General features: G+C 39.9%; 1 protein-coding gene across 3 annotated transcripts in view; it reads right to left on the reverse strand.

Moving 5' to 3' along the window:
- CCDC91 (coiled-coil domain containing 91) overlaps positions 1-9,602 on the reverse strand; it is a 111,562-nt gene extending 101,960 nt beyond the window's left edge. Inside the window, exons 1-2 of one of the 3 annotated variants that reach the window (XM_079303807.1) lie at positions 9,285-9,602; positions 7,643-7,786 (exon numbers count right to left, since the gene is read on the reverse strand). The gene's annotated coding sequence lies outside the window, so the exon portion shown is untranslated. Of the gene's footprint in view, positions 1-7,642; positions 7,787-9,235 lie in introns of all 3 variants that reach the window. The other 2 variants (XM_079303806.1, XM_079303805.1) reach the window with 2 other exon arrangements.
- Between the last annotated feature and the right edge of the window lie 12,827 nt (positions 9,603-22,429).

Genomic DNA, 22,429 nt, shown 5'->3' on the forward strand with positions numbered 1-22,429 from the left:
TTCTAACAGTATTACCTTGGTCCCTTATAAAGGAATGACAAATGTGGTTAACTCCTAAAAGTATGATCTGAAAGTACTAGGGATTTATACTACATTATTTCTGCTTGCTATAATAAAAAAAGAAAAAAATAAACACAAAACAAAACCCAAAAAAACAAGTATGAAATTTGCTCACTGAGCAACACAGGGGTGTATATATGTATGTGTATATACATATATAAAAAGAAAGTCAAAGAACACACTTCTTTTCAGACAGTGATACCAAAAGGATCTATATATAGCAAAGTCTTTAGGGCACACAGTCAATTTAAATGAAATAGTTTCCAAACATAAGCATAATTTGCCTCAGTTTTTGAAATTTTCAAGCACATTAATTCTCATCTCTTCTCCCCTTAAAGATTCTTAAACCAATATTGTTCTTTCAACCTTGATGAGAGGGCAAGTCAGGCCTCTTTGTAAACATTAAAGGCAGTTCATAAGTGCATTTGTAAGGATAATTTAATTAAATCCCAGGTATGTTAAATATTGATGGAAGTTAAATAGCTGTATCACACACTTTTAAAGTATTTTTTTAAATAGAAAAAGTATCTATGAAGGTCCTAATGCAGAACCTATCTTTTAGCTCCTAATAATAAAATTAATCTGGTCCTGGAATATCAGTATCTCATTTTATCATTCATCACACTGTGATTAATCCTAAATTTCTATAAGATTCATTTTTAAGTGGATTAAACAAAAGTGACTTCAAAGTCATCTTTGAGATCCCTTTAGAGTCAGTTTACAATGCTATTGTCCATCGGTGCTAACCAAATGAGCAGGAATTTGTCCAGTGGGAAAAAAAAAAAAAAAAAGAAAAAAAACCAAAACAAGGTGTTGGGGCAGAAAGTGTTTTGGTTAAAATCAGAGGAAAGGTGAACAAGGCAGCTCTACTGGTGGGAGCATGTTACAGCCCACCCAGCCAGGATGAAGAGAGAGAGATGAAATATCCTCTAAAGGACTGGGAGAAGTCTCAGAATTGCTGGCCCTTTTACTGGGTGTCTGCTGGAAATACAACACAGCAGAAGGGAAAGAGGACTGCAAGGATGGCATGAGGTTCTGCAGGGAGGAATTTAGGAGGGCCCAAGCCCAAATGAAACTTAACCTAGCTACCACCATAAAAGACAATACAAAAATGATTTTATAAATACGACAGCAAGAAAAGGAGGGCTGAATCTCCATCCTTAGTGGATGCAACAGAAAATACCAGTGAGAAAGAATGAGGAAAAGGATGAGCTATTGCTGCTGTCTTTGCCTCTTCAGTAGCAGGACCAGGTGTCCCCAGGGTACCCAGCCCTGAGTGGAAGAGAGGGAGAGGCAGCAGAATGTGCCCCCACATTCCAGAAGATGCTGCTGTGCCTCTCAGACACACACAGGATCTACAGGGCTGACTGAGATCCACCTGAGGGTGCTGAGCCAACTGCTGAGAGAGCCCACAGAGCCACTTGCAATCATTTAACAGCAGTCCTGGCTATTTAGGGAGGTCCCAGCTGGCTGGACATTAGCAAGTATTCCTCCCTTCTACAGAGAGGGAAGGAGGATCTGATCTGATCTGTGACAAGGTAACCTGTGTTTTGGATGGGGGAAAGGCTTTGGCTGTTTTTTACCTGGACTTTAGGAAAACTTGTATTTTTCCAATGTCTTCATCTGGGGAAATGGCTGCTCCTGGCTTGAACATGTGCTTGAACAGGCCCAAAGAGCTGGGAGGGAGTGACTGGGAATCTTTGGTCTGGAGAAAAGGAAGCTTGGGGGGAACCTTCTGGCTCTCCACAACTCCCTGAGAGGAGGAGTAGTCAGGTGGGGGTCAGGCTCTGCTCCCAGAGAACAAGAGACAAGCAAAGGGGAAACAGCCTCAAGCTGTGCCAGAAGAGGCTTAGATGGAACGCTGGGGAAAAAATAATCTTCCCAAAAGGGTGGTCAAGCACTGGAAAAGGCTGCCCAGGGCATGGTGGAGCCACCAACCCTGGAGGCATTTAAAAGACGTGTGGGTGTGGCACCTGGGGACATGGGTTAGTGGTGAACTTGGCAGTGTGAGGTCAGTGGTTGGACCCGGCCATCTTGGTCTTTTCCAACCTTAACAATTCCAAGATTTTAAACTAAGTACAACTTTTCTTCAGTCTATGGTTGATCAAGAACGGTAACATAGTAAAGTGTTGTTGAAGTTTTGAAAAAAGCAAGCCTAGCACAAAGAACTTGACTGTAGGTCTCTCCTCCTCAGAAATTTAAAAAAATCCCAAACATCATTGTGTTCTGCAATAAATAGAAGATACTTAAATGAAAACAGAGGTATTTAATATAAAGGGCACTAAAACAAATTCTAAGTAAAGCAATTCCATCTTTCTGTAAACCCGCCTCAAGATAAAAATTCTAGCAAGTGGGTTGTGGCAAAGTATTTGATGAGGAATAAAGAATTACAAGACCAAGTTTTGTTAACAACACACAGAATATTGGATAGCTTTTACCTGCATTCACTTTATTCAGAAACCTTAAGGAGACACAGAATAAACATTAAGGAAACACAGAATGAACTTTCAATATTTACTACATTTATTTATTTACAATCTAACGGAAGTTTATTAGAAAAAATAATTTCTAAACCTTTGAGAGTTTTGCATTTTCAAATCTTCAAATTTTACGTGGAATTGTTTCATTTGAATATAAACACCTGGGAAGGAGACAGAAAAATTACTAGGAGCTTCTAATTTTAAGGCTTGTAGGGTTGTTACAAAGAATCCTTTTACAATCTTGTACAATGAGATCAAACTGCTTATGAATTCATGCAATGGATTGTTAGTTTCTGCTTCCCAGATGAAGGGGGTTTGTTCAGCTGGGTTTTTAAATGTTAAACTGCTTTCAGGGCTAGGTTAAGCAGCCTTGTTTCACTGCAGGAGACTGTATTCTCTTTTTGTGAGCATGGTTATTAAGGGATGAAGCACCTCTAAACCTGCTCACCTTCTTCCAGATTTCTTCTGCCTCCAGCTGATGTGCCCAAAAGCACATGTGCAACAGCAAGGACGTCTACAGCAGTGATTTCCTTGAAAAGTCCATAGCTTAGAGCAAGCATCTGTCATCCCTTTCAGCTCATACTTATTCAATATCCTCTCCAACAGCTGCATCCCCTCCCCAGAGTGCTCACAGAACAGAACAGCTCCAGCTACAACAGACCTACAACAATCATCTGGTCCAACAGCCTGAGCCCTCACCAAAATTTGGAGCACATTAGGAAGGGCATTGTCCAAGTGCCTCCAAGGCATGGACACCTCCTGTGCCACCAACCACGGAGCTGGAAGCCTCTGCCCTGCCTGGCCACCCTCATGGAGGGCACCCCTCAGCCTCCCTCCCTCCAAACTGGACAAACCCAAAATCCTCAGCTTCTCCTCACAGGAAATCCAGACTGAAGTATGGTATTTCCACTCCATTTTCACACACAGTCATCATCACTTAGAAGAGATGATTGCCATTTGTGAATTTTCATCTTCATCCAAAGATGCAGTGCCTTGGTGTGGCTGTGCAGCCAAAGGAGAGCTCTCATGAATGCAACGGTTCATAGCCAGAGAGCAATTCTCCAGTATACACAAAACCTGAGACACAATCAGCCATCATGCTCAAACACTGATAGCAATGTCCCTGTGAACTTTTCTATAAATAACACAGCACATTAAATCCCTTTTTAAGCCCTTTGTTGAAGGAAAAGCAACAGCTCTAGAAACAGATCCAAGGCTACAGGCTTGAAATTACTAGTTTTCATACTGGAATAATTTGTTTGGATGTTTTGCACCTCAAGATGTGCTTGCACACCCTAAATCCTTCATTTCCAAAGATACCAAGTTTTAAATACTGTCTGCCCTTAGTGCCAGATTCCAACTGTATTCCTACAAGCAACCTACCCTCCAGCAGAGATTGCTTTTCCCTGTACACATCTGATACAGCCTTATAATCCAGAGGAAAGATGAATTTTCAATTTGGAACCACCTCTGCTATCAGCATTAATTATTTTAATTACTTTTTCCAAAAGCAAACAAACAGCCCCAACGATTACTGTTGCACAGTCACCAAAGATCAATTTATGTATGTGCACAAAAATTTGCTGTCTTTTCCAGGGTTGAACTAAAATGACAGGAATATTCCTGAAGTCTACGGAAGAATGGATCTGAATGGGTCTGTGGAAAAATGGGTCTATGGAGGAATGGGTCTAAACCTGACTTAAGTTTCACTGCAAGTGAAAACTTTCCTATTTAATATTTGAGTATTATGATGCCATATATTATCAGATAAGGAGGTTCAAGTTTGGTTCCTTAATCAAGAAAAGTGCTGAATAGGTGAAAACTCTACTTTCTAAAACTTACCACAGTTGTTTGTGGGAACTCCAAAAATCAGGATTTAGCTCTTTATAATTTTCACTAAGTGGAGGTTTTTAAAGACTTCCACAAACTGCCTGAGATTTAGGTCTTTTTTTGGTACTAAATTAGCACTATAGTTTAGATATGCTTGATTTTCTTAAAACTAAAACTTTGAACTTTTGCATATATAACACAAGACATATTTTAAGCTAATTCAATTTCCAAATTCTTCTCTGAAAGAAATTCAAAACCTGAACTTTTATCATTCTAATGCCAAACAGAAAAACCTACTTTTCTCTTATGGGCATTATATATAGGTATGATAAATATTTTTCTTTCTGAGGACGCAAAATGACTTTATAAATATTATAAATTATAAATGATTATAACAATATAAATATATAAATATAAATAAATATATAAAAATTATTATAAAGTCCATTCTTGTAGCTGTGACTCAAAGGATGGGAAAGTTTACTAGGCAGTGTCTGTAACAAGGTGATCACAGGAAATTTTAGCCTCATGTACACCAACTAACTTAAGGCAGACACAGATGTCACACAAAGCTGCTGGAAAACTACAGAACTCTATAAAAATTACATCCATATAAACCTCTTGAAGAACATCCATTGCCACTAGTACATGCAAGTAAAAAACTTAATTCACTTTTTTGTTAATTCAGAAAGTCCTCTGTGATTAGTTAGAAAGAAATTTATGGGCACGTAATTCTTTTTCTCCAACCACTCCCTAGAATGGAATTTACATTTTTAATGGTTTAATTGAAAGAGTGGACAAACCCCCCAAAATTCATTTCAGTCACACCTAAAATAAATCTGCCAAGTGAACAATGAAAAGGAAAAAAAGCCTGCTATGTCAGAAAAGCAAAGTTTTTCACATTGGTCAATCCCAAACTTTTCACGACAAAGTAATACAAATCCTATTGTATGCTAAGTAAGTTTAGATAATATAATTCTACATTTAAAAAAATAACAAATCCCTTAATTTTTATCTGTCAAAATAGTGCTACATCTGGAGACTCAGGTCTAGAGTGCAGGTACCTTTGCTTAAAGGATGCAAAATCATGAGGGTTGTGAGAAGCCTTAGCAAAAAAGATAAATCCAACTCTCAAATAAATCCAACTTTCTTTTTTTACTAACACTAGCATGGGTTACTTCCGCATAAGTCTTCAGAAGAATAATGTAGGAACAAAACCAACCAAGTCCTGCACTTTGAATTTCTGATGCATTCCTACATTTACAAAGGAACAAAGTAATGAAGCATAACACTATTAAAATACAGTGTCTGAAGGACACCTTGAAACACTTTTTAGATGATCTGTCAGTTACACAGCACTTAAAAGTAGATTTAGTCCACATAACTTAAAATTTAGTAGCCTGAGACTTGGAGTGGGAAGGGCCTACAAAGAAACAAGCAAACAAACAAAAACCAACCTGAAAAATTCAGCTGAAAAATTGTGAGTATCAAGACTGGTTTAACAAGAGTTTTTCTTCTTCATTATCATGACCAAATTAGTTTTCCATGAGCAGAAAGGAGTCCTCTGTAAGGGCACTTGGGCATGAAGCACTGCACAAATGGACAGCAGCATTACACCACTCATGAGGATATCAGGCACACACAAACCACTCCTCATGTACCTGAACATGCACAGGAAGGTGCTATGAACTTTACATTTAAGGACTGACAGAAAGTGTGTTTCCATCATAACATAATTTTTTTTCCATTTGATGTTACAAGCTTTCCTGAGTTGGCTTTTCAGTAGGAAGCCAGCCAAGTGCTCAGAGACACCTGTCCTGGTTTGAAAGGACAGGTGTCTGCCAGTAAGGGCAGAAGTTTCTCTTTGAATCAGAGACTTTGGTTCCACTCCCCCCAAGTATTATAATTGTTTGAATCAAGGACTCTGAGGCAGAGATAAGGGGGTGGGAATAACAGCTCTTTTACTAATATATCTAACTGTACAAGCAGAAAACAACAGCAGTTGTTAAAATTGCTCACAGAACAGATAACTCGGTGTCAGTCCCTTTAGATGCAAGCACGCTGTTTCTGTGCTTAGTCCACAGCCCGGAGCTGCCAAGGGCAGAGGGGGGGGGGCACGGCAGCGGCCACGCCGGTCTCGGTGGGAACGGGCTGGAGCGGCGGCTCCTCGCTCACCGTGTGTGTCTGGGTGATCAGCTGTGTCCGCAGAGGCAGGAGGCTGGAACGGGGCAGATGCAGGGCAGGTGATCACAGAGGGTCTGGCTCTCCTGTGCTCCGGCTGCGTGGGCTGAACGATCCCAGGCGTCCTCCTCCCAGCTCGCCGGAAACGCGAGTGCCCTCCCGGAAGCCTCAGAGGCCTCTCTGGGAGCCGCTGCAATTGACACCTTTTGTCTGGAGTCATCAGAGACCCTGGGTGTAACCCGGCCAGCTCCATTGGCATGATAATGGGAAAAATTCTTTCAATTGACACAGTAATAGAAAAAACACTCAACCCCCAACAACACCACACTTAGATATCTACCTCAGAACAATTCTGTAAAGATTTGGGGAGTTATTGCCCTTAAGACTGCAATCCAGTTGCTCCTCTGGACCAGAAATATGCTTCATAGCTGCATCTTGATACCTCTAAATCTGTGTGGCTGTCATCAGCCTGACACCACAGAAGCAGATAACAATCCCTACGCAGCAGATGCTCTTCACCAAGCTCTGGCAGTAGTGGTGTCACTTGTAAAGAAATGTTAAGGAGCTGACCCAACACCCCATGGTCTTCAAAGACATACAGTTAAGGAGCTCCTAATTTATTGCGAAAGGATGGAAACTGCACTTGGAGCTCTAGTGAGGCACGATTTGATCACTGTGTTTCCAAATCCTCATGAAGGTTTCTGTGTGAACATGACAGAAGCAAATGTGTCACCTAGTATGCTCAGTTTTCAACCATTCCTGGTAGAGTCAAACTGGTAGGAAACCTTAAATTTTTTTACAGCAGAGGTCAGAGAAAGATTTGGATAAAAACAAATCCAAACAGACCCTATTTTAATGTCAATTGCCTCAATCTGGTGTTCACATGATCCAGCCACCACTTCAGCTGAGCTACAGTAAAACACCATCTCAATGTCCCAGACTAACAGCAGAAACTGGTTAGTGGTGGAACTATTCACACAGACACACTGAGGCACAGAGCACATGAATTTATCTCCTGTATTTGACTTCTTTAAAAACACTCTTAAGAATCTCTTTAAGAGGCTACCCCTCATTGAGCATCCAAGCATCACCTGTTTGAACACTACTGGGATTTTCTTCTTTCAGATCCTATCAGCATGAGGATCACTACTGCACTCACTGTCTGCCCTGCACTCTGTGTTTGAGGATGCTCAGCAGTCTGCTTCCAGTATTATGGAGTGAGAAACTGAGAGACCCTGAATGAAAAAGAAGGAAGTAATTACAACACTTGCATCAACATTTACTTCAGACAGTCAAGCCATGGATGTGGGGGCACTCAGACCATGGTCATATATTCAAATAAGGTATGTGAAATAGCAAAATCTGAAGAACAGCAAGGCAAACAGCCAGGAAGTGCTGAGAACAAAAACTATTAAGCAGGTCTACAGAAACAGGTGTTCAAACACTGTGACAAAAACTACCCAAAGTTTCACTAAAATTCTGCAGTAAGGTGGCAAAAGATGCATTCACAGTGTGCAATTGATCAGCAAAAGAATTACTAAAATATAAAAGAAAAACTGCTTATGAAACTAGAGTCTCCTGACAAAAACCAAAGCTGCAGGCAGAGTTCATCATGACAATATCCCAAAAAAAGCAGGGTGGGCTCAGGCACTGAGGTATCAGGAGGACACAATCAACCCTATTACAGAGATCAGAGCTCCTAAAATGTTTAAAGACCAGAATTATAGAAAGTGATTTAGATGCATGAAGATTCTGAGAGATTTTCAGGAATACTTCAACACCTAACTCTGTTTATAGTAACAGATACTAGGCAGCCACGCAACTCTGAAAAATCACACAGGAAATATCACAACTAAAAGATTCTGGACTATGTTTGAAAATTTGGCCATGTACAGTTTGGCCTCAGAAGCAGAAGAACAAAGAACTCTCAGCCAGGATTTCCAAAGGCTTGGGCTAGAGAACTGGACCAAGGGTTCTCCCATTGGCAGGGACACCAATTTGATGCAGGGAATAAAGGTGCAGCTCCTGCTACTCCTCTGAACTAGTTCTAAAATCTCCTTATGCCCCATCATCAAGGACATCACCAGCGCCACTCACCACTGCCAGTGCTGCGGCACAGGGAGGGTCAGGCAGGTGAGGGGAGAGATGAAGGAAGGAGAAGGCAGGTGCAAGCAGGTGCAGGCAGGAAAAGGCAGGTGAGAGTAAGTGAAGGCAGGTGAAGCAGGTGGTGGCAGGAGGAAAGAGGTGAAGCTGCGAACAGGTGGAGGCAGGAGAATGGCGGGAGGTGGAGTTGGACCTCAAAGAGGTCCTGCACTCAGCCAAGCCATAGCCGGGCTGTGCCACCCGCTCGGTCAGAGCAGCTCCTGGATGGGACCCGGGGGGCAGGGCTCTGATCCTCGCTGGCAGGGCTGGGCTGCCAGGGCCATGATTCTACCTGCCAGGGCCCTGACCCGGGGCCGGCGGGGCTCTGACTCGGACTGGCAGGGCCGTGACCCGGGGATGGCAGGGCCGTGACCCGGGGATGGCAGGGCCGTGACCCGGGGATGGCAGGGCCGTGATCCCGCCTGGCACAGCAGCGATCCATCCCGCTCCGGCCTGCCCGGCCCGGCCCCGCTCCCCGCCCGCCGGCGCGGCCTCACCCGGATGCGGATCCGGCCGCCTCCCCCTCCCCGCGGCCGAGTCACCTTGATGCCTCCGAGAGGAATTGTCTGTCCCCAGGCTGGGTTGTCTCACCTTGTGTAAACGCAACTGATGGCGTCAGATAACTTCTACAATACGAGTTGCTTAATGAAGGAAACAACCTTGTGTTTGGAGCATGGCGTAAGATTGCATCACCGGATAAATATGCATTAGGTAGGCGGAGAGCGTGGATTAGATAGGCGGGTCCATGTGAATTTTGCTTTATAAATTGTTACCACCTGAGCGTGGCTTGTGGAAAGTCCTGCCGTGCGCCCTTTAGAGAATAAGCAGAAATTATTCTGTAAAGTTTCTAAACCGCTCTGTCAGTGTTTGGGGAGCTCCCAAAGCCGGGAAGAGCCCCCGCAGTGCCGAGCGCTGCTGCTTGTCCCGGCCGGGCTGGGGCCGCCCCCGCTCTCTGTCCCTCCGGGAGCCGCTGGAATCACCGCTGGATCACCCCGGGATCACCCCGCAGTCCGTGTCGGAGCAGCCCCGGCCCTCCATGGAGCCTCTGCCCCTTGCCCTGCGGGTCCCGGTCCGTTTTCGCTCACCCAGCCCGAGCGCAGGCTCGGTGCGTGGCAGAGACCAGCGGCGTCCCTTCGGTGTCACCCCAGAATCGCAGGGTCCTGAGGCTTGGAAGGGCCTCTGGAAATCATCCAGTCCAACCTCAGGGTCGTGCAGAGAGATGGCACAGAGGTGGGTTAGGAATGGCTTCAGAGAGATCCACACCCCCCTGAGCAGCTGTTCCAGTGCTCTGCCATCATCAATGGGAACGAAGTTCTTCGTGTTGACATAAAACTTCTCGTGTTTTAGTTTATGGCCATTGCTCATCATACTGTCGATGGGTACCACTGGAAAGACTCCGGTCCTTACTTTTGGCACTCCTTTGAGATATTTATCCTCATTAATGAGGTCCCCTCTCAGTCCTCTTTCTCCAGAATAAACAGCCCCAGCTCCTGCAGTCTCTCATCAGAGACCTGCTCCACACTCATCACCTTTGTGGCCCTTCTCCACTAGCTCCTTGTCCTTCTTGTGCTGAAAGTATGGAAATGAATCAGGAACTGTCAGGACACTGAGGATCACACCAGCCCTGGCCTGGGTACCAGGAGACAAGTGCTCCTTTGTGCCACTCTCTGAGGACATGGCATAAGGAGGCTAAAGTACTGGCAAGCAGCCGAGTTGTGAATGACACATTATGATGAACTGGGAAAAAAACAGGTTAATTTCACTACCCAACCTCTTTTGTGAATACAGCAGTATCAGTATCTAGTAGATAGATACTTAATGAACAGTACATTAGAAGTCATACAATGAAAAAGATGTAACATTATGCCACTGGAACGGTACCTTGCAGCAGTTTTCCTGTTCCACACTACATGAAGAAACATAATATGATAGAATTACTGACTGTTTTGGCTTGCAAAGGATCTTAAAGTTCATTCAGTTCCACCTCTGCCCTAGGCAGGGACACCTTTCCACTACCCCAGATTGCTCCAAACCTGTCCAACCTGGCCTTGGATATTTCCAGGGATGGGGCAACCACAACTTCTCTGGGCAACCTGTGCCAAGGCATCACCAAAATATTATTAAAAATTGAAGAGATATTATGGTGTAGGTTTTGTGTCCCATTGTATCTGACTGCAGTGTTCCCAAAGGTAGCTATAGAACATGATTTTTGGGGGGTAAATAGCATGCATCTTTATCAGTCTTCTAAGATATACCATGGAGAAAAAATAAAATGCTTCTGCCTGTGTGACTGAGCACTATGAAATTGGACAGTTTGATGGAAGTTTCTGATACATGCATACTCAGCAGACAAAACCAGTAATTAAGGGCTTGTTTTCTGCATTAGTTAATCTTCTACTGCAGTATTGTCCTAGCTAAAGACCATTATATAAGTCAGTCAGATGGTAGAATTTCTTCTTGCATGTAAAGAGGAAAAAAATTTCCCTGGAAAAGCCTTCTCAGTATTCTACATTAATGTTGGTACATTCAATAGGTTTCGTAGCTTTTAATCAGTAGTTATTTGTTTGGTTTCTGTAATGCTAAAAGTGAACATTGAGATTCTCAGAACTTCAGGAGGTTGTTTCCAGAATGGTGTTCAAACCTGCTGTGAGGCCTGGAGTGCCTGCTCCTGTTTTGTCAATAAACTGAAGATTTCACTTGTTTTTACTATAAAGCTATTATTTTCTTTGTAGAGATTGATGTAAATTTGGATTACTGAAGGCACTAATCCTTAAGTATGTTACATTTATCATCAGTGTGTTCTTGTATTGCATCTCTGTAGCATGTTCCTTTTTTGTTTTAGAATTTGCTGTACTATTTTTGCAGAAGGAATAAATGTATTCTGGGCAAAAAGCCAAGAAAAAGTAACTCTTTCCAAGCCAAATTAGATAATTACAGTTTCACTGTGTCTATAAAGTACAGCTGTGTCTTTTGGGTTGTGAGAATTAGTATTTGGTACACATAACTTTACACTTTCCTTATCTGAAGAAAAATGTCCCCTCAAAATGTAGACTCCTCTAATGAGCTGATTTTCTCCATTTTGAAATTTAGTAGAAGTAAATTTATTCCTTGTTACAATCTATTACTATTATTCCTGAGTTTAGTCAATCATTTATAATGGCCATTATCAGATTTCTCTTACTTTTTTTCCATGTCAGAATTTGGTAGATGGGAAAAATAAAAGTAATTTTGTTTGATTTTCCACTGAAGCAGCTGCATTAATTTTGTATCTTCTATCCTTAATTTATATACCAGCAATACAAGAGGGAAGTGTGCCTAGTATACTAGAATTGTTCCAAAAGAGAATTCAGATATTAAGGTTTTTTGTGTATGATTATACTTAGCTTGTCCAAAAGTCCATTTCAACATCTCTTCCACACAATTTAAATCTTTGTAACACAGGCCTCTATTTCTGGTTGGAGTTTTTTGTTTATTTGTTTGTTGGGGGTTTTTAAGGCTATAATTTTCAAAATATCTGTATTTTTGGTTTTCTTGGGGTCTGATGTGGTTTTGTTTTGATAATCATCTTCCCATCTTCCCTACTGAGTTGCCACACTGTAGTCCTTGAAACAAGCTACTCTTGGTGAATCTACTTTTACTTTTGCTTTATCTGACCTGTCTCAAGGCACCCATAAGCTCACTTTGTAAATCTCCCTGCATAATGCCCCTTATATTTTAGGAGTATTTCCTGTTGTAGTGCACTCTGAGGAAATGGAGCCAAAATTTTCTTACTGTCCAGGACTGCATTTCATTGAATACCCCAATTTGGTCAGACTATCAGTAGAAATTGTTGGCCTTTTTTCCAAATCAGTATTGATTCTCAACAGCCACCTGTATTTTGGAAAACTGAAGGGCAAACAAGCAAAACAGAAACGAGCAAATCAATTTGTCTCAGCCTCAGACTCATTCCTTGAAGTGGACAATTTAATAAGCATAAATTCAGAAAGTAGGGAAAAGCAAGCAAGAGGAGGAAACACATTGCAAACTATGCAGTGATTATAGCTTTTAAAAGGGATCAGGAAGAAGAAGCTGTGTTTTGGCTTAAGGTTGCATGTAGTAAATAGCAAAATGTTGATTGTTTATATTTTTTTAGCTGAACTCATGTTGAAACTATGTTCCTCTCTAGAGCTTCATGAAATATGGAAAAGACCTTTCATAATACTGAAAAATATTAGGTTCAGTATAATTGCACCCAAAATAGTTTGAACCAATCTAAGACCAAAAAGCATCTTAATTTGGACTGAATGTTATTGTTTTGTCTCCTAGAGAGCAAAGTTTATAGAGATTCCTGTCAGTTCTGGAACTTTTTTTTTTTTTAAATTCATTCAGCCTTACATGGTAACACTGGATGGTTATAAATAGGTGGGTGATACCCCCCTCATTTGAGCATTTTTGTGTGGTATGAAGCCAGTCATATTTGTGGGTCTTTCAAAGGAAACAATGTTTGTAATGCTGTTGGACTGGAGGCTTTTAAAAATCCTAGTAGAGAAATAATCAAAACTGCTGAACAAGCATGATTTATAAAGCAGATATGGATTGATTTACCACTATTAAATGCCATCATTAACCTACAGGGCTGACTTCTTTACTGAGGAAAGTTGGTGACAGAACACAACAAAATGAATATTTACTTTTCTTCCCCCTGGAGCAGATGGAGACAATGTGGCATGGGACAGTGAGATTCTTTATATGAAAGATAACCACCTTATTTTTTTTTTCCAAATATATCCAAGGCTTAGGGAATCTAAAGTCTTTATGATCCATTGTTTGATGATCAGCAGGGAAGAATGGATCAAATTAATCTTGTTGCCAAACTACCATTTCCATGACAAGAACCAACATCTTCTCTCATTCTTAGAGATTGGTCACTATTAGGAGCAAGGTCCAGCCAGTTTGAAAGGGCAGGAGAAGAAAATGCTGTGTTAACTGTGAAAGTAGTCATCATGTGTGGGATAATTTAGTCTGTTTCAACTTAAATGTCTGATTTTTTCCCTATTGAGGTACCTACCTACTTCAGTCCTCACAACTGGCAATAAAGCAAAAAATGTATTTGATGCTAGACCATAATCCATCTTAGAATAATTCTACCACCCTTTTCTACCCACTAAAAAACCCAGTCAAGGCATGCTATATAGCTTGTTTGCCTTTTAGGGTTGTATAGGAAAAAAACATAGTATAGAAATCATTGTAATTTCCTTTCAAGAAAATTTACTAAAAGTAGACAGTTAAAACTTCTGCTGTAAAACAAAAACCACTATAGAGTAACATTTCCCCTCTACCTATTATAATATATTTCTCCATTAGATGACAGTAGCAGAACCCAGAGGCCACATTCTAAATTGTTTTTCCCCCCCATTTATAGAATCTGTTTATTGGCAGAAATGCCAAGGTTTCTGCAGCTTCACCAAGAACCATTCTGCTAAAATGTTGAACTATTCCTGCCATCTGTAGTCATGCAGTCCTGTCCTTCCAGTCAATCAGTAGTATCTGCCTAAATAGCCTTTTCTAATTATCACAGCTTTTGTGCAGCTAAATAATGTACTAGGTGGCTTGGTTTTTTCTGTGTTGCATGTTTTTGTTTTAAATATTGGATCCTGCTGGTTTTTTAATCCTGTGGAAGTACTTTTGAATTTGTAATCAGTGATCTATTTTTTGGCTACCTTTTTTTCCTGGTTTAATTGATTTATATGTTAAGTCCATTTGTATAAGCAGCAATGCTACACTGGAGATATCTTTGTGAAATGACATTAAAAGGTTTAAGACAGATTTTTGATTCACAAGCACAATTTTTTTAAAAGCAGCTTTTGTTTGAATCTGCAAGAGCAATTTATGAACGGTGCTCTTACTTGAAGTAGTATTTTCCTACAGTATTTTAGCTTTCTTTATTTAATGTCAAAATAAATAAATATTTGAGTTCACAGAAATTCTGGAGTAAACAATATTGCACAAAGAAGTCACCTAGTTAATCACAGAAAACTGCCCAAGTGCTGGGAGAATGGTTTAGCTGTGAGGGAAATGTCCAAGCAGTTCTTTTTAAAGCCATTATGAACATACTGGGGCACTTAAAATCAGCCAAGCCTCACCAACAAGACCTAGGGCAGGATTCATCAGCTGGCAGCTCATGTACACACATTTTGTGGGCATTTGAAAGAGTGGACAAACAAAATCCATAAATTCTTTCAACATTGAGGGTAAGAACTCTGCACTTTACCCAGAAGAAATACTTTTGGAGGACAAAATTATTGCCACTTGAAAGCAATTCTGTTTTCACACTTGGCTTTCTTAGAGCTTCAATCTTCAAGGCTTCTATGGATTGCACTGAAACACAACTTTATTTCTGACATCATTAGCATCTTCTCCACCATGTTGCAGAAATACATGAGGTTAGTACATGATTACATGTTGTGGGTCAATGTCCAGTAGCAGAGAAATTCAATGGGCCAAAAGTTTTCCTAAGGCTTTTAGTCTGCTTTCTAAGTTTTTCCTGTATTGTTGTTTTTCTGCATTTCTTTTAATTTTTAATACACCCTTGAAAAGAAAATGACAGGTTTTGCAGCACTACTGGATTTATCCCAATGATGCAGTTTTGTGGAGAAGAATGACAAGAAATGAGTGAGAATTAAATCATTCCACTTCCTTACATTTAGTACCTCTACCCAGAGTACCTATATTTGAAAGATAGAGCTTGATCATAAGAATTTTGGTTGTTTATTATTATTTCATAATAAGTTTGCTGTATGAATAGTAATGATTTGACAGACATTAGGTAATCTAGGAAGTCATTCACTCCATCCTGAACTGCCCTTAAGCAGGAACTGGCACTATTTCCTCCAAGGTATGGAAATCCAGAGCTGAATCTCAGAATTTCTAGGATCTCAGAGATGTCAGCTAAATGATCCAACAGCTAAAATGGTGGGTGTAAAATTTTCCAGAGAACTTGGATGAGCAACTACTCCAGTTACTCAGGGGACAAGCTGGAACTCCAAAGAAGGACAAATACTATTGTTTTGGAACAGCTTCTTGGAATTGTGTGTCCTACTGTGCAAAGCATGACTCCAGTACAGTAGTTGCACCAGATGCAGTGCCACATTATTCAGTCCTGGAATCCTCTCTGACCAAACTTGCTGGAACCAGGTAGTGCCTCAGATTGTTCAGTATATTAGCTTGTAATTCCTCATGAATGTCTTTATAGCCTCTGTTAAAAATAGCTTGCAGTAAGACCTAAAAATCTTCAGACTGAGTGTCTGAAAGCTGTCCTGGAGTTATTTATATCTGCCTATGAATTTGTTATGTTTGAGACAGATGCAGGCAAACAGACAGAAAGAGTCTGAAAGAAAAAATATCCTCCATTAGTTCTCGTTGTAGAAAGCATGCACCTTTTTGGAGACCTGGACTTTGTCAGCAGCGGTGGCTGCAGCCATCACTGTTGGACAGCACTTAGCCAGGGAATGGCATTCCTTCCACTGGCAGTCAGAGGGGATTGACCATTCCTTTCTCCAGCAGTAATCCAATCATGGTGCCAGGCCATTGCACCACCGGGAATGTCATACCCCTGTCTACATATAGTCAAAGACCAAGCTTGAAATTACAGAACTAAAAGGAACTCGTATTCCTGTTCCACTCCTCTTTCCTGAATGAAGGAATATTTTTGCCACCTCTTCATGCTAAATTTTAGGGAGAATTACTAACCACACTGTGCTTTTTGGAGGGATAACATCATAGTAATAACTGTCAAGGAAATAGGTGGTTGCTGTTCTGATCCTGATTATTCATTCATATACTAGAGGCTTGTTTTGCTGTTTAAAACATTTCCAAGTAATTCAGCTACTATGCAAAAATTTAATCAAAACTATAAAAAGATAGTTTGACTAGCTGTTTTTATTGAAAATAGGTAAATGTTTGCTTATGTGCAAGTGAATCAGAGAAAGTTCCTGTCAAGCAAAGAATTATCAGTAGCATTGGAGACTTTTGATCCTCTTAAATTACATCATCACACTGGAAAAATGAGTGAAAAAGATACTCCTAATGGTTCCTTTGAAATAGAAAAAAGCTCATTGGGCAAACCCAGAAAATACTAATCAGGTTATAAGTGCTACCAACTCTTACTAGTTTTAGAGGGAAAAACTTCTGTTGATGCAGCTATCAAGATACTGCAATTTCAAAAAAAAAAAGCATCCCGCATAAAACCCTGTTAAACATTTAGCAGGTATTTTAATTACAAAAGAAAAATTAAAAATTTACTGTGCTATAAACTAAGATTCTTGCATTTAATCCTCAGAAAATGCCATCATAACATTAGAAATGAACCTCTACTCATGATCTACCAGTGGTACTTGAAAGGCTCGGCAATTATTTTTACCAAAACAATCAATTTTAAAAATATATTATTGGCTTTCTGGTGAGATATTTCAGTAGGCAAATTGTGGGCCACTACAGTTGGTGGTTTTCATGAACCAACATTTTCATTTCGCAATGAGCAAAGGAATATTCCTGCTAGGAACACTGCAGATGTATTCATAGCACCAGAAATTTGGGTCCCAATGTTTTGTGTTTTCATACCCATTAAGGTAATAGAGTCACAGAGTGGTTTGGGTTGGAAAGGACCTTAAAGATCATTTATTTCCAAACCCTCTGCCTTGGGCAGTATTAGTTGCATAGAATTACTTTGGTCAGTCAAGGAATTTATGAGAAAGTACTGAACACCTGGCATAGCCTGAAATGTTGCAATCTCTCAGTTTACTTGCAAGATATTTGTGAAACAACTTATGCATATAGACAAAATTTGCATTTTTCAGTTGCTCTAAAGGTAAATAATCCTTTAAAATAGTGGAAACATCTGTCTTTTTGAAAATATGTATTAAGAAATGTGTCCACATGTTAAAAAAATTAGATAAATGCTCGCAAAATTGCTCAGGAGAATTTTGATCTTAATCCATTGATCCACATTTTAGTACACTATGTGCATTAGAAACAACATTATTTATTAGCATATTATAATGGAATATCACACCAGTATATTGTTTGCATGAGTGAAGAAAGCAAAAATGTGTTTCCAAACTTGAAGATTTCATCATTTAAACAAGAGTTTTGGAGAAGCAGTTGTGCTAGAAAAGACCTAGGAGTTCTGGTGGACAACAAGTTGAACATAAGCCAACAGTAGGCTCTGATGGCAAGAACCTTAGTTTCTAGTGTAGCAAACATCTTACTTTTTCTTTTGCAGTTAAAATACTTAGTGGTCCAAGGTTTGGGGTTTTTCCTTTGTTTTTGTTTTTTGTTTTGGTTTTGTTTTGTTTTTTTGTTGTTGTTGTTGTTTGTTTGTTTTGTTTTGTTTTGTTTGCTTTTTGGAGTGGCAATAGCTTGATAGCTGCATCAACTGCTCACTAGCAACTGGGTATTGCCAGCAGCTTGAGGAATGCTTCCTCACTGATCTGGTTTTATTAGTTGGGATCAATGGATTCACTGGGAAGTTTCATGTTAGACCTCAGACCTTGAAAAAGGACTGTGCTGGCTGCTCCTGCTGACACAGCAGGTACTTTTCTGTTTGTGAATTATGAGCTAAGTATTAGGAGGGACAATCCTGAAGCTCCCTTCAGTGTGTCAAAACACTACTTTCTTTGCAGCTGTGTGGGGAAGATTTCTTCTTCCAATGCCCCTAAGCAAATAATCCAGCATAGTGGTTTTGTGGCCTATAGCTGAGATGGAAACAAGACTTCAGTCTTAAATACAAGAGAATCAGATCTTGTAACACATAATCACCTCAAATACTCAGTTACTATCAAATGTCTGTGTATTGCTAAAGGAAGGGGATTTCTGCTCATTTGTTAGAGAATGAATGAATGACTCTATTGTTAATTAGAATCAGATTGCAAAAAGTGTTTGCATTTCTGTGAACAAACTTCAGTTTGAAAAGTGGCTGTTCAGTCTTGCCCATGGTTTTGTGCACATACTTTCTGAAATCAGCAAGTGTTGGCGAGCACTGTGGTGCATAAATGACACTTGCATGTGTCTAGGGGCAAGATTGGCCCCACAGGCTGTAGGGCTTGCCACCACCTAACCCTTCACTTTCCATAGACACTGAAGGGATAAACACAGTTCATGCTCATAAAAGTGCCTGTGCTTTTTAAAATTTATCATTAGTACTGTTCTTTTATATAGCTTGTACACCTATTTATAGAGCAATATGTGATATCTCAGTTGATGTACATTTTCTATTCGCTCAGGTTTACTTTGTGATGGTTTTCAGTTTATCATGGTATTCTAACTAGGTTTATAGAGAATTCTAACTAGGTTTATAGAGAATTCATTTTCAGTCATGCCAAGGAAGTTAGGGCATGCATGTAGGATAAGGATTTTCACCAGATAATTGTTTAAATACCTGGTTTCTATAGTATGATACCTATTCTCTTGTACTTTGACCTTCTAGTGTGTCCATATTTTTATGTTTCACAGAGATATGAAAGACCTGAAAGGTTCAGGCCCTGGGGTTGTGCACAGGCTGCCCCCATAGCTTATGTTTACTCATCCTGACCTCAAACACTTAGGAAATTTTCACAGTAGAATTTTGGATTTCCCAGTTTTTCCATGTGTGCTGCACTTTTCATGGCAGACCCCACACTTGTGCTCACCACTGCAAACATCTGCATCACACCTGTGCAGTCAACAGGGTTTGCTCTACAGGACCTGCAGTGATGGTCTGCAACTGAAGTGTGTGTAGGATCCCCACAGCTGTGGCAGTGGGATTTCCAAAATATTCCTTCTTGTTAGGGTCCTGCTTGTTAGGTTGGGCCCTTTGGTCTCACACCCTGAGTCCATCGTGGGGGATATGGCCTAACTTACCTATTTCACTTGTGGTCCTGGCAGTGAATTACAGGGGCTCAAAAGTTACATCATGTATGTTAAATCCACACTGCTTTCCATGGAACAGGCATGTGTGTCCCTGCAGGGCTGATTGATGTTGAGGATCTGTACGAGCAAATATTAAATTCTTCACTTTTTAATCTTGTATTGTGTTCTTCTGTTGCTTCCAGATCAGAGTCATATTCCCTCTGTGGTCTTCTTTGTTTGGCGGTTAGAGGAAAACGTTTTCTTCCTTTAAATATTTCCAGAAATTTTATTTTTCTCCTAGGCTCACATAATTCTCTTCTATATTGGAATTCACTAACCCGCTTCATGTAAGAGCTACGTAATCCCATAAAGACTCCCTCAGGAGGCACAAGTGTGTTTCATGCCTCACAGATTTTTAGTAGAACTCTGAGATTATGTTGCTCTTGAGTCATGGTGGAAGGACATGGCAAGATTATATGGTTTTTGGAGGACTGGAGCCAGGGCAAATTATTTCAGCCATGCCCGTTGCCTTCTGTAACAATAGAGCTGAACCATAAATCAGATCCCAATCCTCTGTTCATGTTCCTTCTCCAGCACAGAGGTTCCCTGCCACTGAGCTGGTGGTATATGCCGAAGCTGAGTCTGAACATGCATTTACACCCAGACAATAAAGCTGTTACATAAACTACATTTTAAGCTTAGGATTGTGCACACATGACAGTGAAGGTGTATCCCAAGGAACCAGGAAAGTTTATGCTCTGGTATAGGTCCTGCTGACAGAAAACATCCTTTATTGAGGGCATGGCTCTCATTCTGAAGTCCACTGACACATTTCAGGTCTACTGCTTTGTTCTAGCAGGCATTGTAAGAAGCCATGAGAGTAATTATGTGGTAGTGATAGAATCTATCCAGCTTCAGGAACACAGGACTAAACCTGTTCTTAGTTTTGGGAAGGGATTCATTCTCAGGGATTCCATTTTGTTAAGGGTGGGTCGGTTTTGGCTTTGCTCCAACAAATATCCTGAGGTTTGACTGAAGTAAAAATTTACTCTCTTTTTTTTTTTTTTTTTCTTTAAAGCAGATTCATTAAGTACATTCTTTTGAAACAAATGTTAAGACTTACATCAACACTGCCAGTTATGATTCTTTTGTGCAGCAAATATGAAATGAGAGAAGAAAACCCCCATGAATGATATATAGACAGTGTCTACATGGTTGTGACAGGCTGGCAGTGGCAGTCATGGGTTCTTATCAAGGATTTGAAAGGAAGGGAATTATCAAATTATGATTGTCATACTATGGACATCCCCAGATATTGAAATGCAGGGGTTTTAGTGGGAAAGTACTTATGGGTTCCAGAAATGTGTAATAATCTTACTCTACTGAAACTGGAGAATCTTCAAATTATTTGTGTTCTGTATTTTTATTTATATTTAATTTTATTTCTTTTTTCCCCTTTTTTGTTTCTGTTTTTTGAAGCTGGGTAGTTGAAAGAGGCCTTTCCCTTTATAGAAATGCAAATATCCTGCCCATAATCCCACAAAAGATGCTCTTATTCTAAGTAAAGCCAATAAATAGAGCAAGGCATTTGTGAGACAGGCAAGTGGCAGCTGCTCTTTTTCTATACTTGCTTTGTCTTATCAGCATGGAACTTGGATAATATAATTATGATTAATTAGTGATCACTTGATTATGCTGCCCTGATCAACCTGAACTATCAATGGTTTAGCAGTAAATAACATGGTGCTGTTATAATAATGATTATATCTACCTACAGTTCACAACATTTATTTACTGTATCTTTCCCTTACAAATTACTTTGAAGTCAATGCCATTCTCATAGACAGCTAGAAAAGGAAACATTTAATGTGTGGTATGGGTGTGCCATAATAAAGATATTTTATATTGTTGGACAATTCTCTAAGTATAGTTCAGGGGTTTTGAGCTTAATTATAGTAGATAATAAAATATGTTGCCACAACACTAGTAAAATAGCTTCATTTTTTTTTCAATTGAGACATATACTAAAAAGAGGCATACTGTTATTCATACTGTATTTAACATTATTTGTTTATAATTGCTTTCCTTGATTGCTTCTACGAGGCTTTCAGAGAGCAATAAAAGAGAAAAACACTATCAAAACATGGTTATGGATCATTATATTTAACTACTAGTATTTCAAGTTCATTCTAGAAACACATTGAATTTCATTCAGTTTTCCACATGGCACATTTAGAATTTTGTTTCCCCTGGAAAACAAAATAATCAGGCAGTTTGTGAAATGTTTTAAAACAAATCTGAATTGCAATTGCCTTTTATGAACCCATTTTGTATTTTCAGTGGGAGTGTTATCAAGTTTATTTCATTTTGGATGCATGAAAACAAATTTAGCAACTACTTTCTACCAAAATAAACAGCAGTAGAGGTGATTTGTCATGGAATTATCTACTTAGCCCACGCTGTTATCTGTGTAGAAGATGTGTCTGAATGGCTTCCGTAGAGCTTGAGAATGCAGCATTTGTCTGCAAATATTTTAGTTGGGGTTTTAATTGAATATAAACATGAACTGCATGAACTTTGGCACTTGAAGGACTCCTGAGAAAAAGCTAGCACCAGGAATATAAAAGTGTAAGTGCTCGTATATTGTGAGGATATTGCATCAAAGCTGTCGCTTGGTAAGCAGATCAGCCTTTCACTTCTGTCTCAGAAACCAACAGGATGCTATCTAAGTGTGTTTAGCCAGCTGAAAGCTATCAGAGAGTTCCTCCAAACAAACATTGTTTGAATTAATACGTTATTTCCAAACCAGTTACATTGGCAAGGTATAAGGTAACATGTGGTTTAGAAAAATAAACCTAAATAAAATGAAAACA

The sequence above is a fragment of the Erithacus rubecula genome (genome assembly GCF_903797595.1).
Source record: "Erithacus rubecula genome assembly, chromosome: 4".
NCBI classification, from domain to species: domain Eukaryota; kingdom Metazoa; phylum Chordata; class Aves; order Passeriformes; family Muscicapidae; genus Erithacus; species Erithacus rubecula.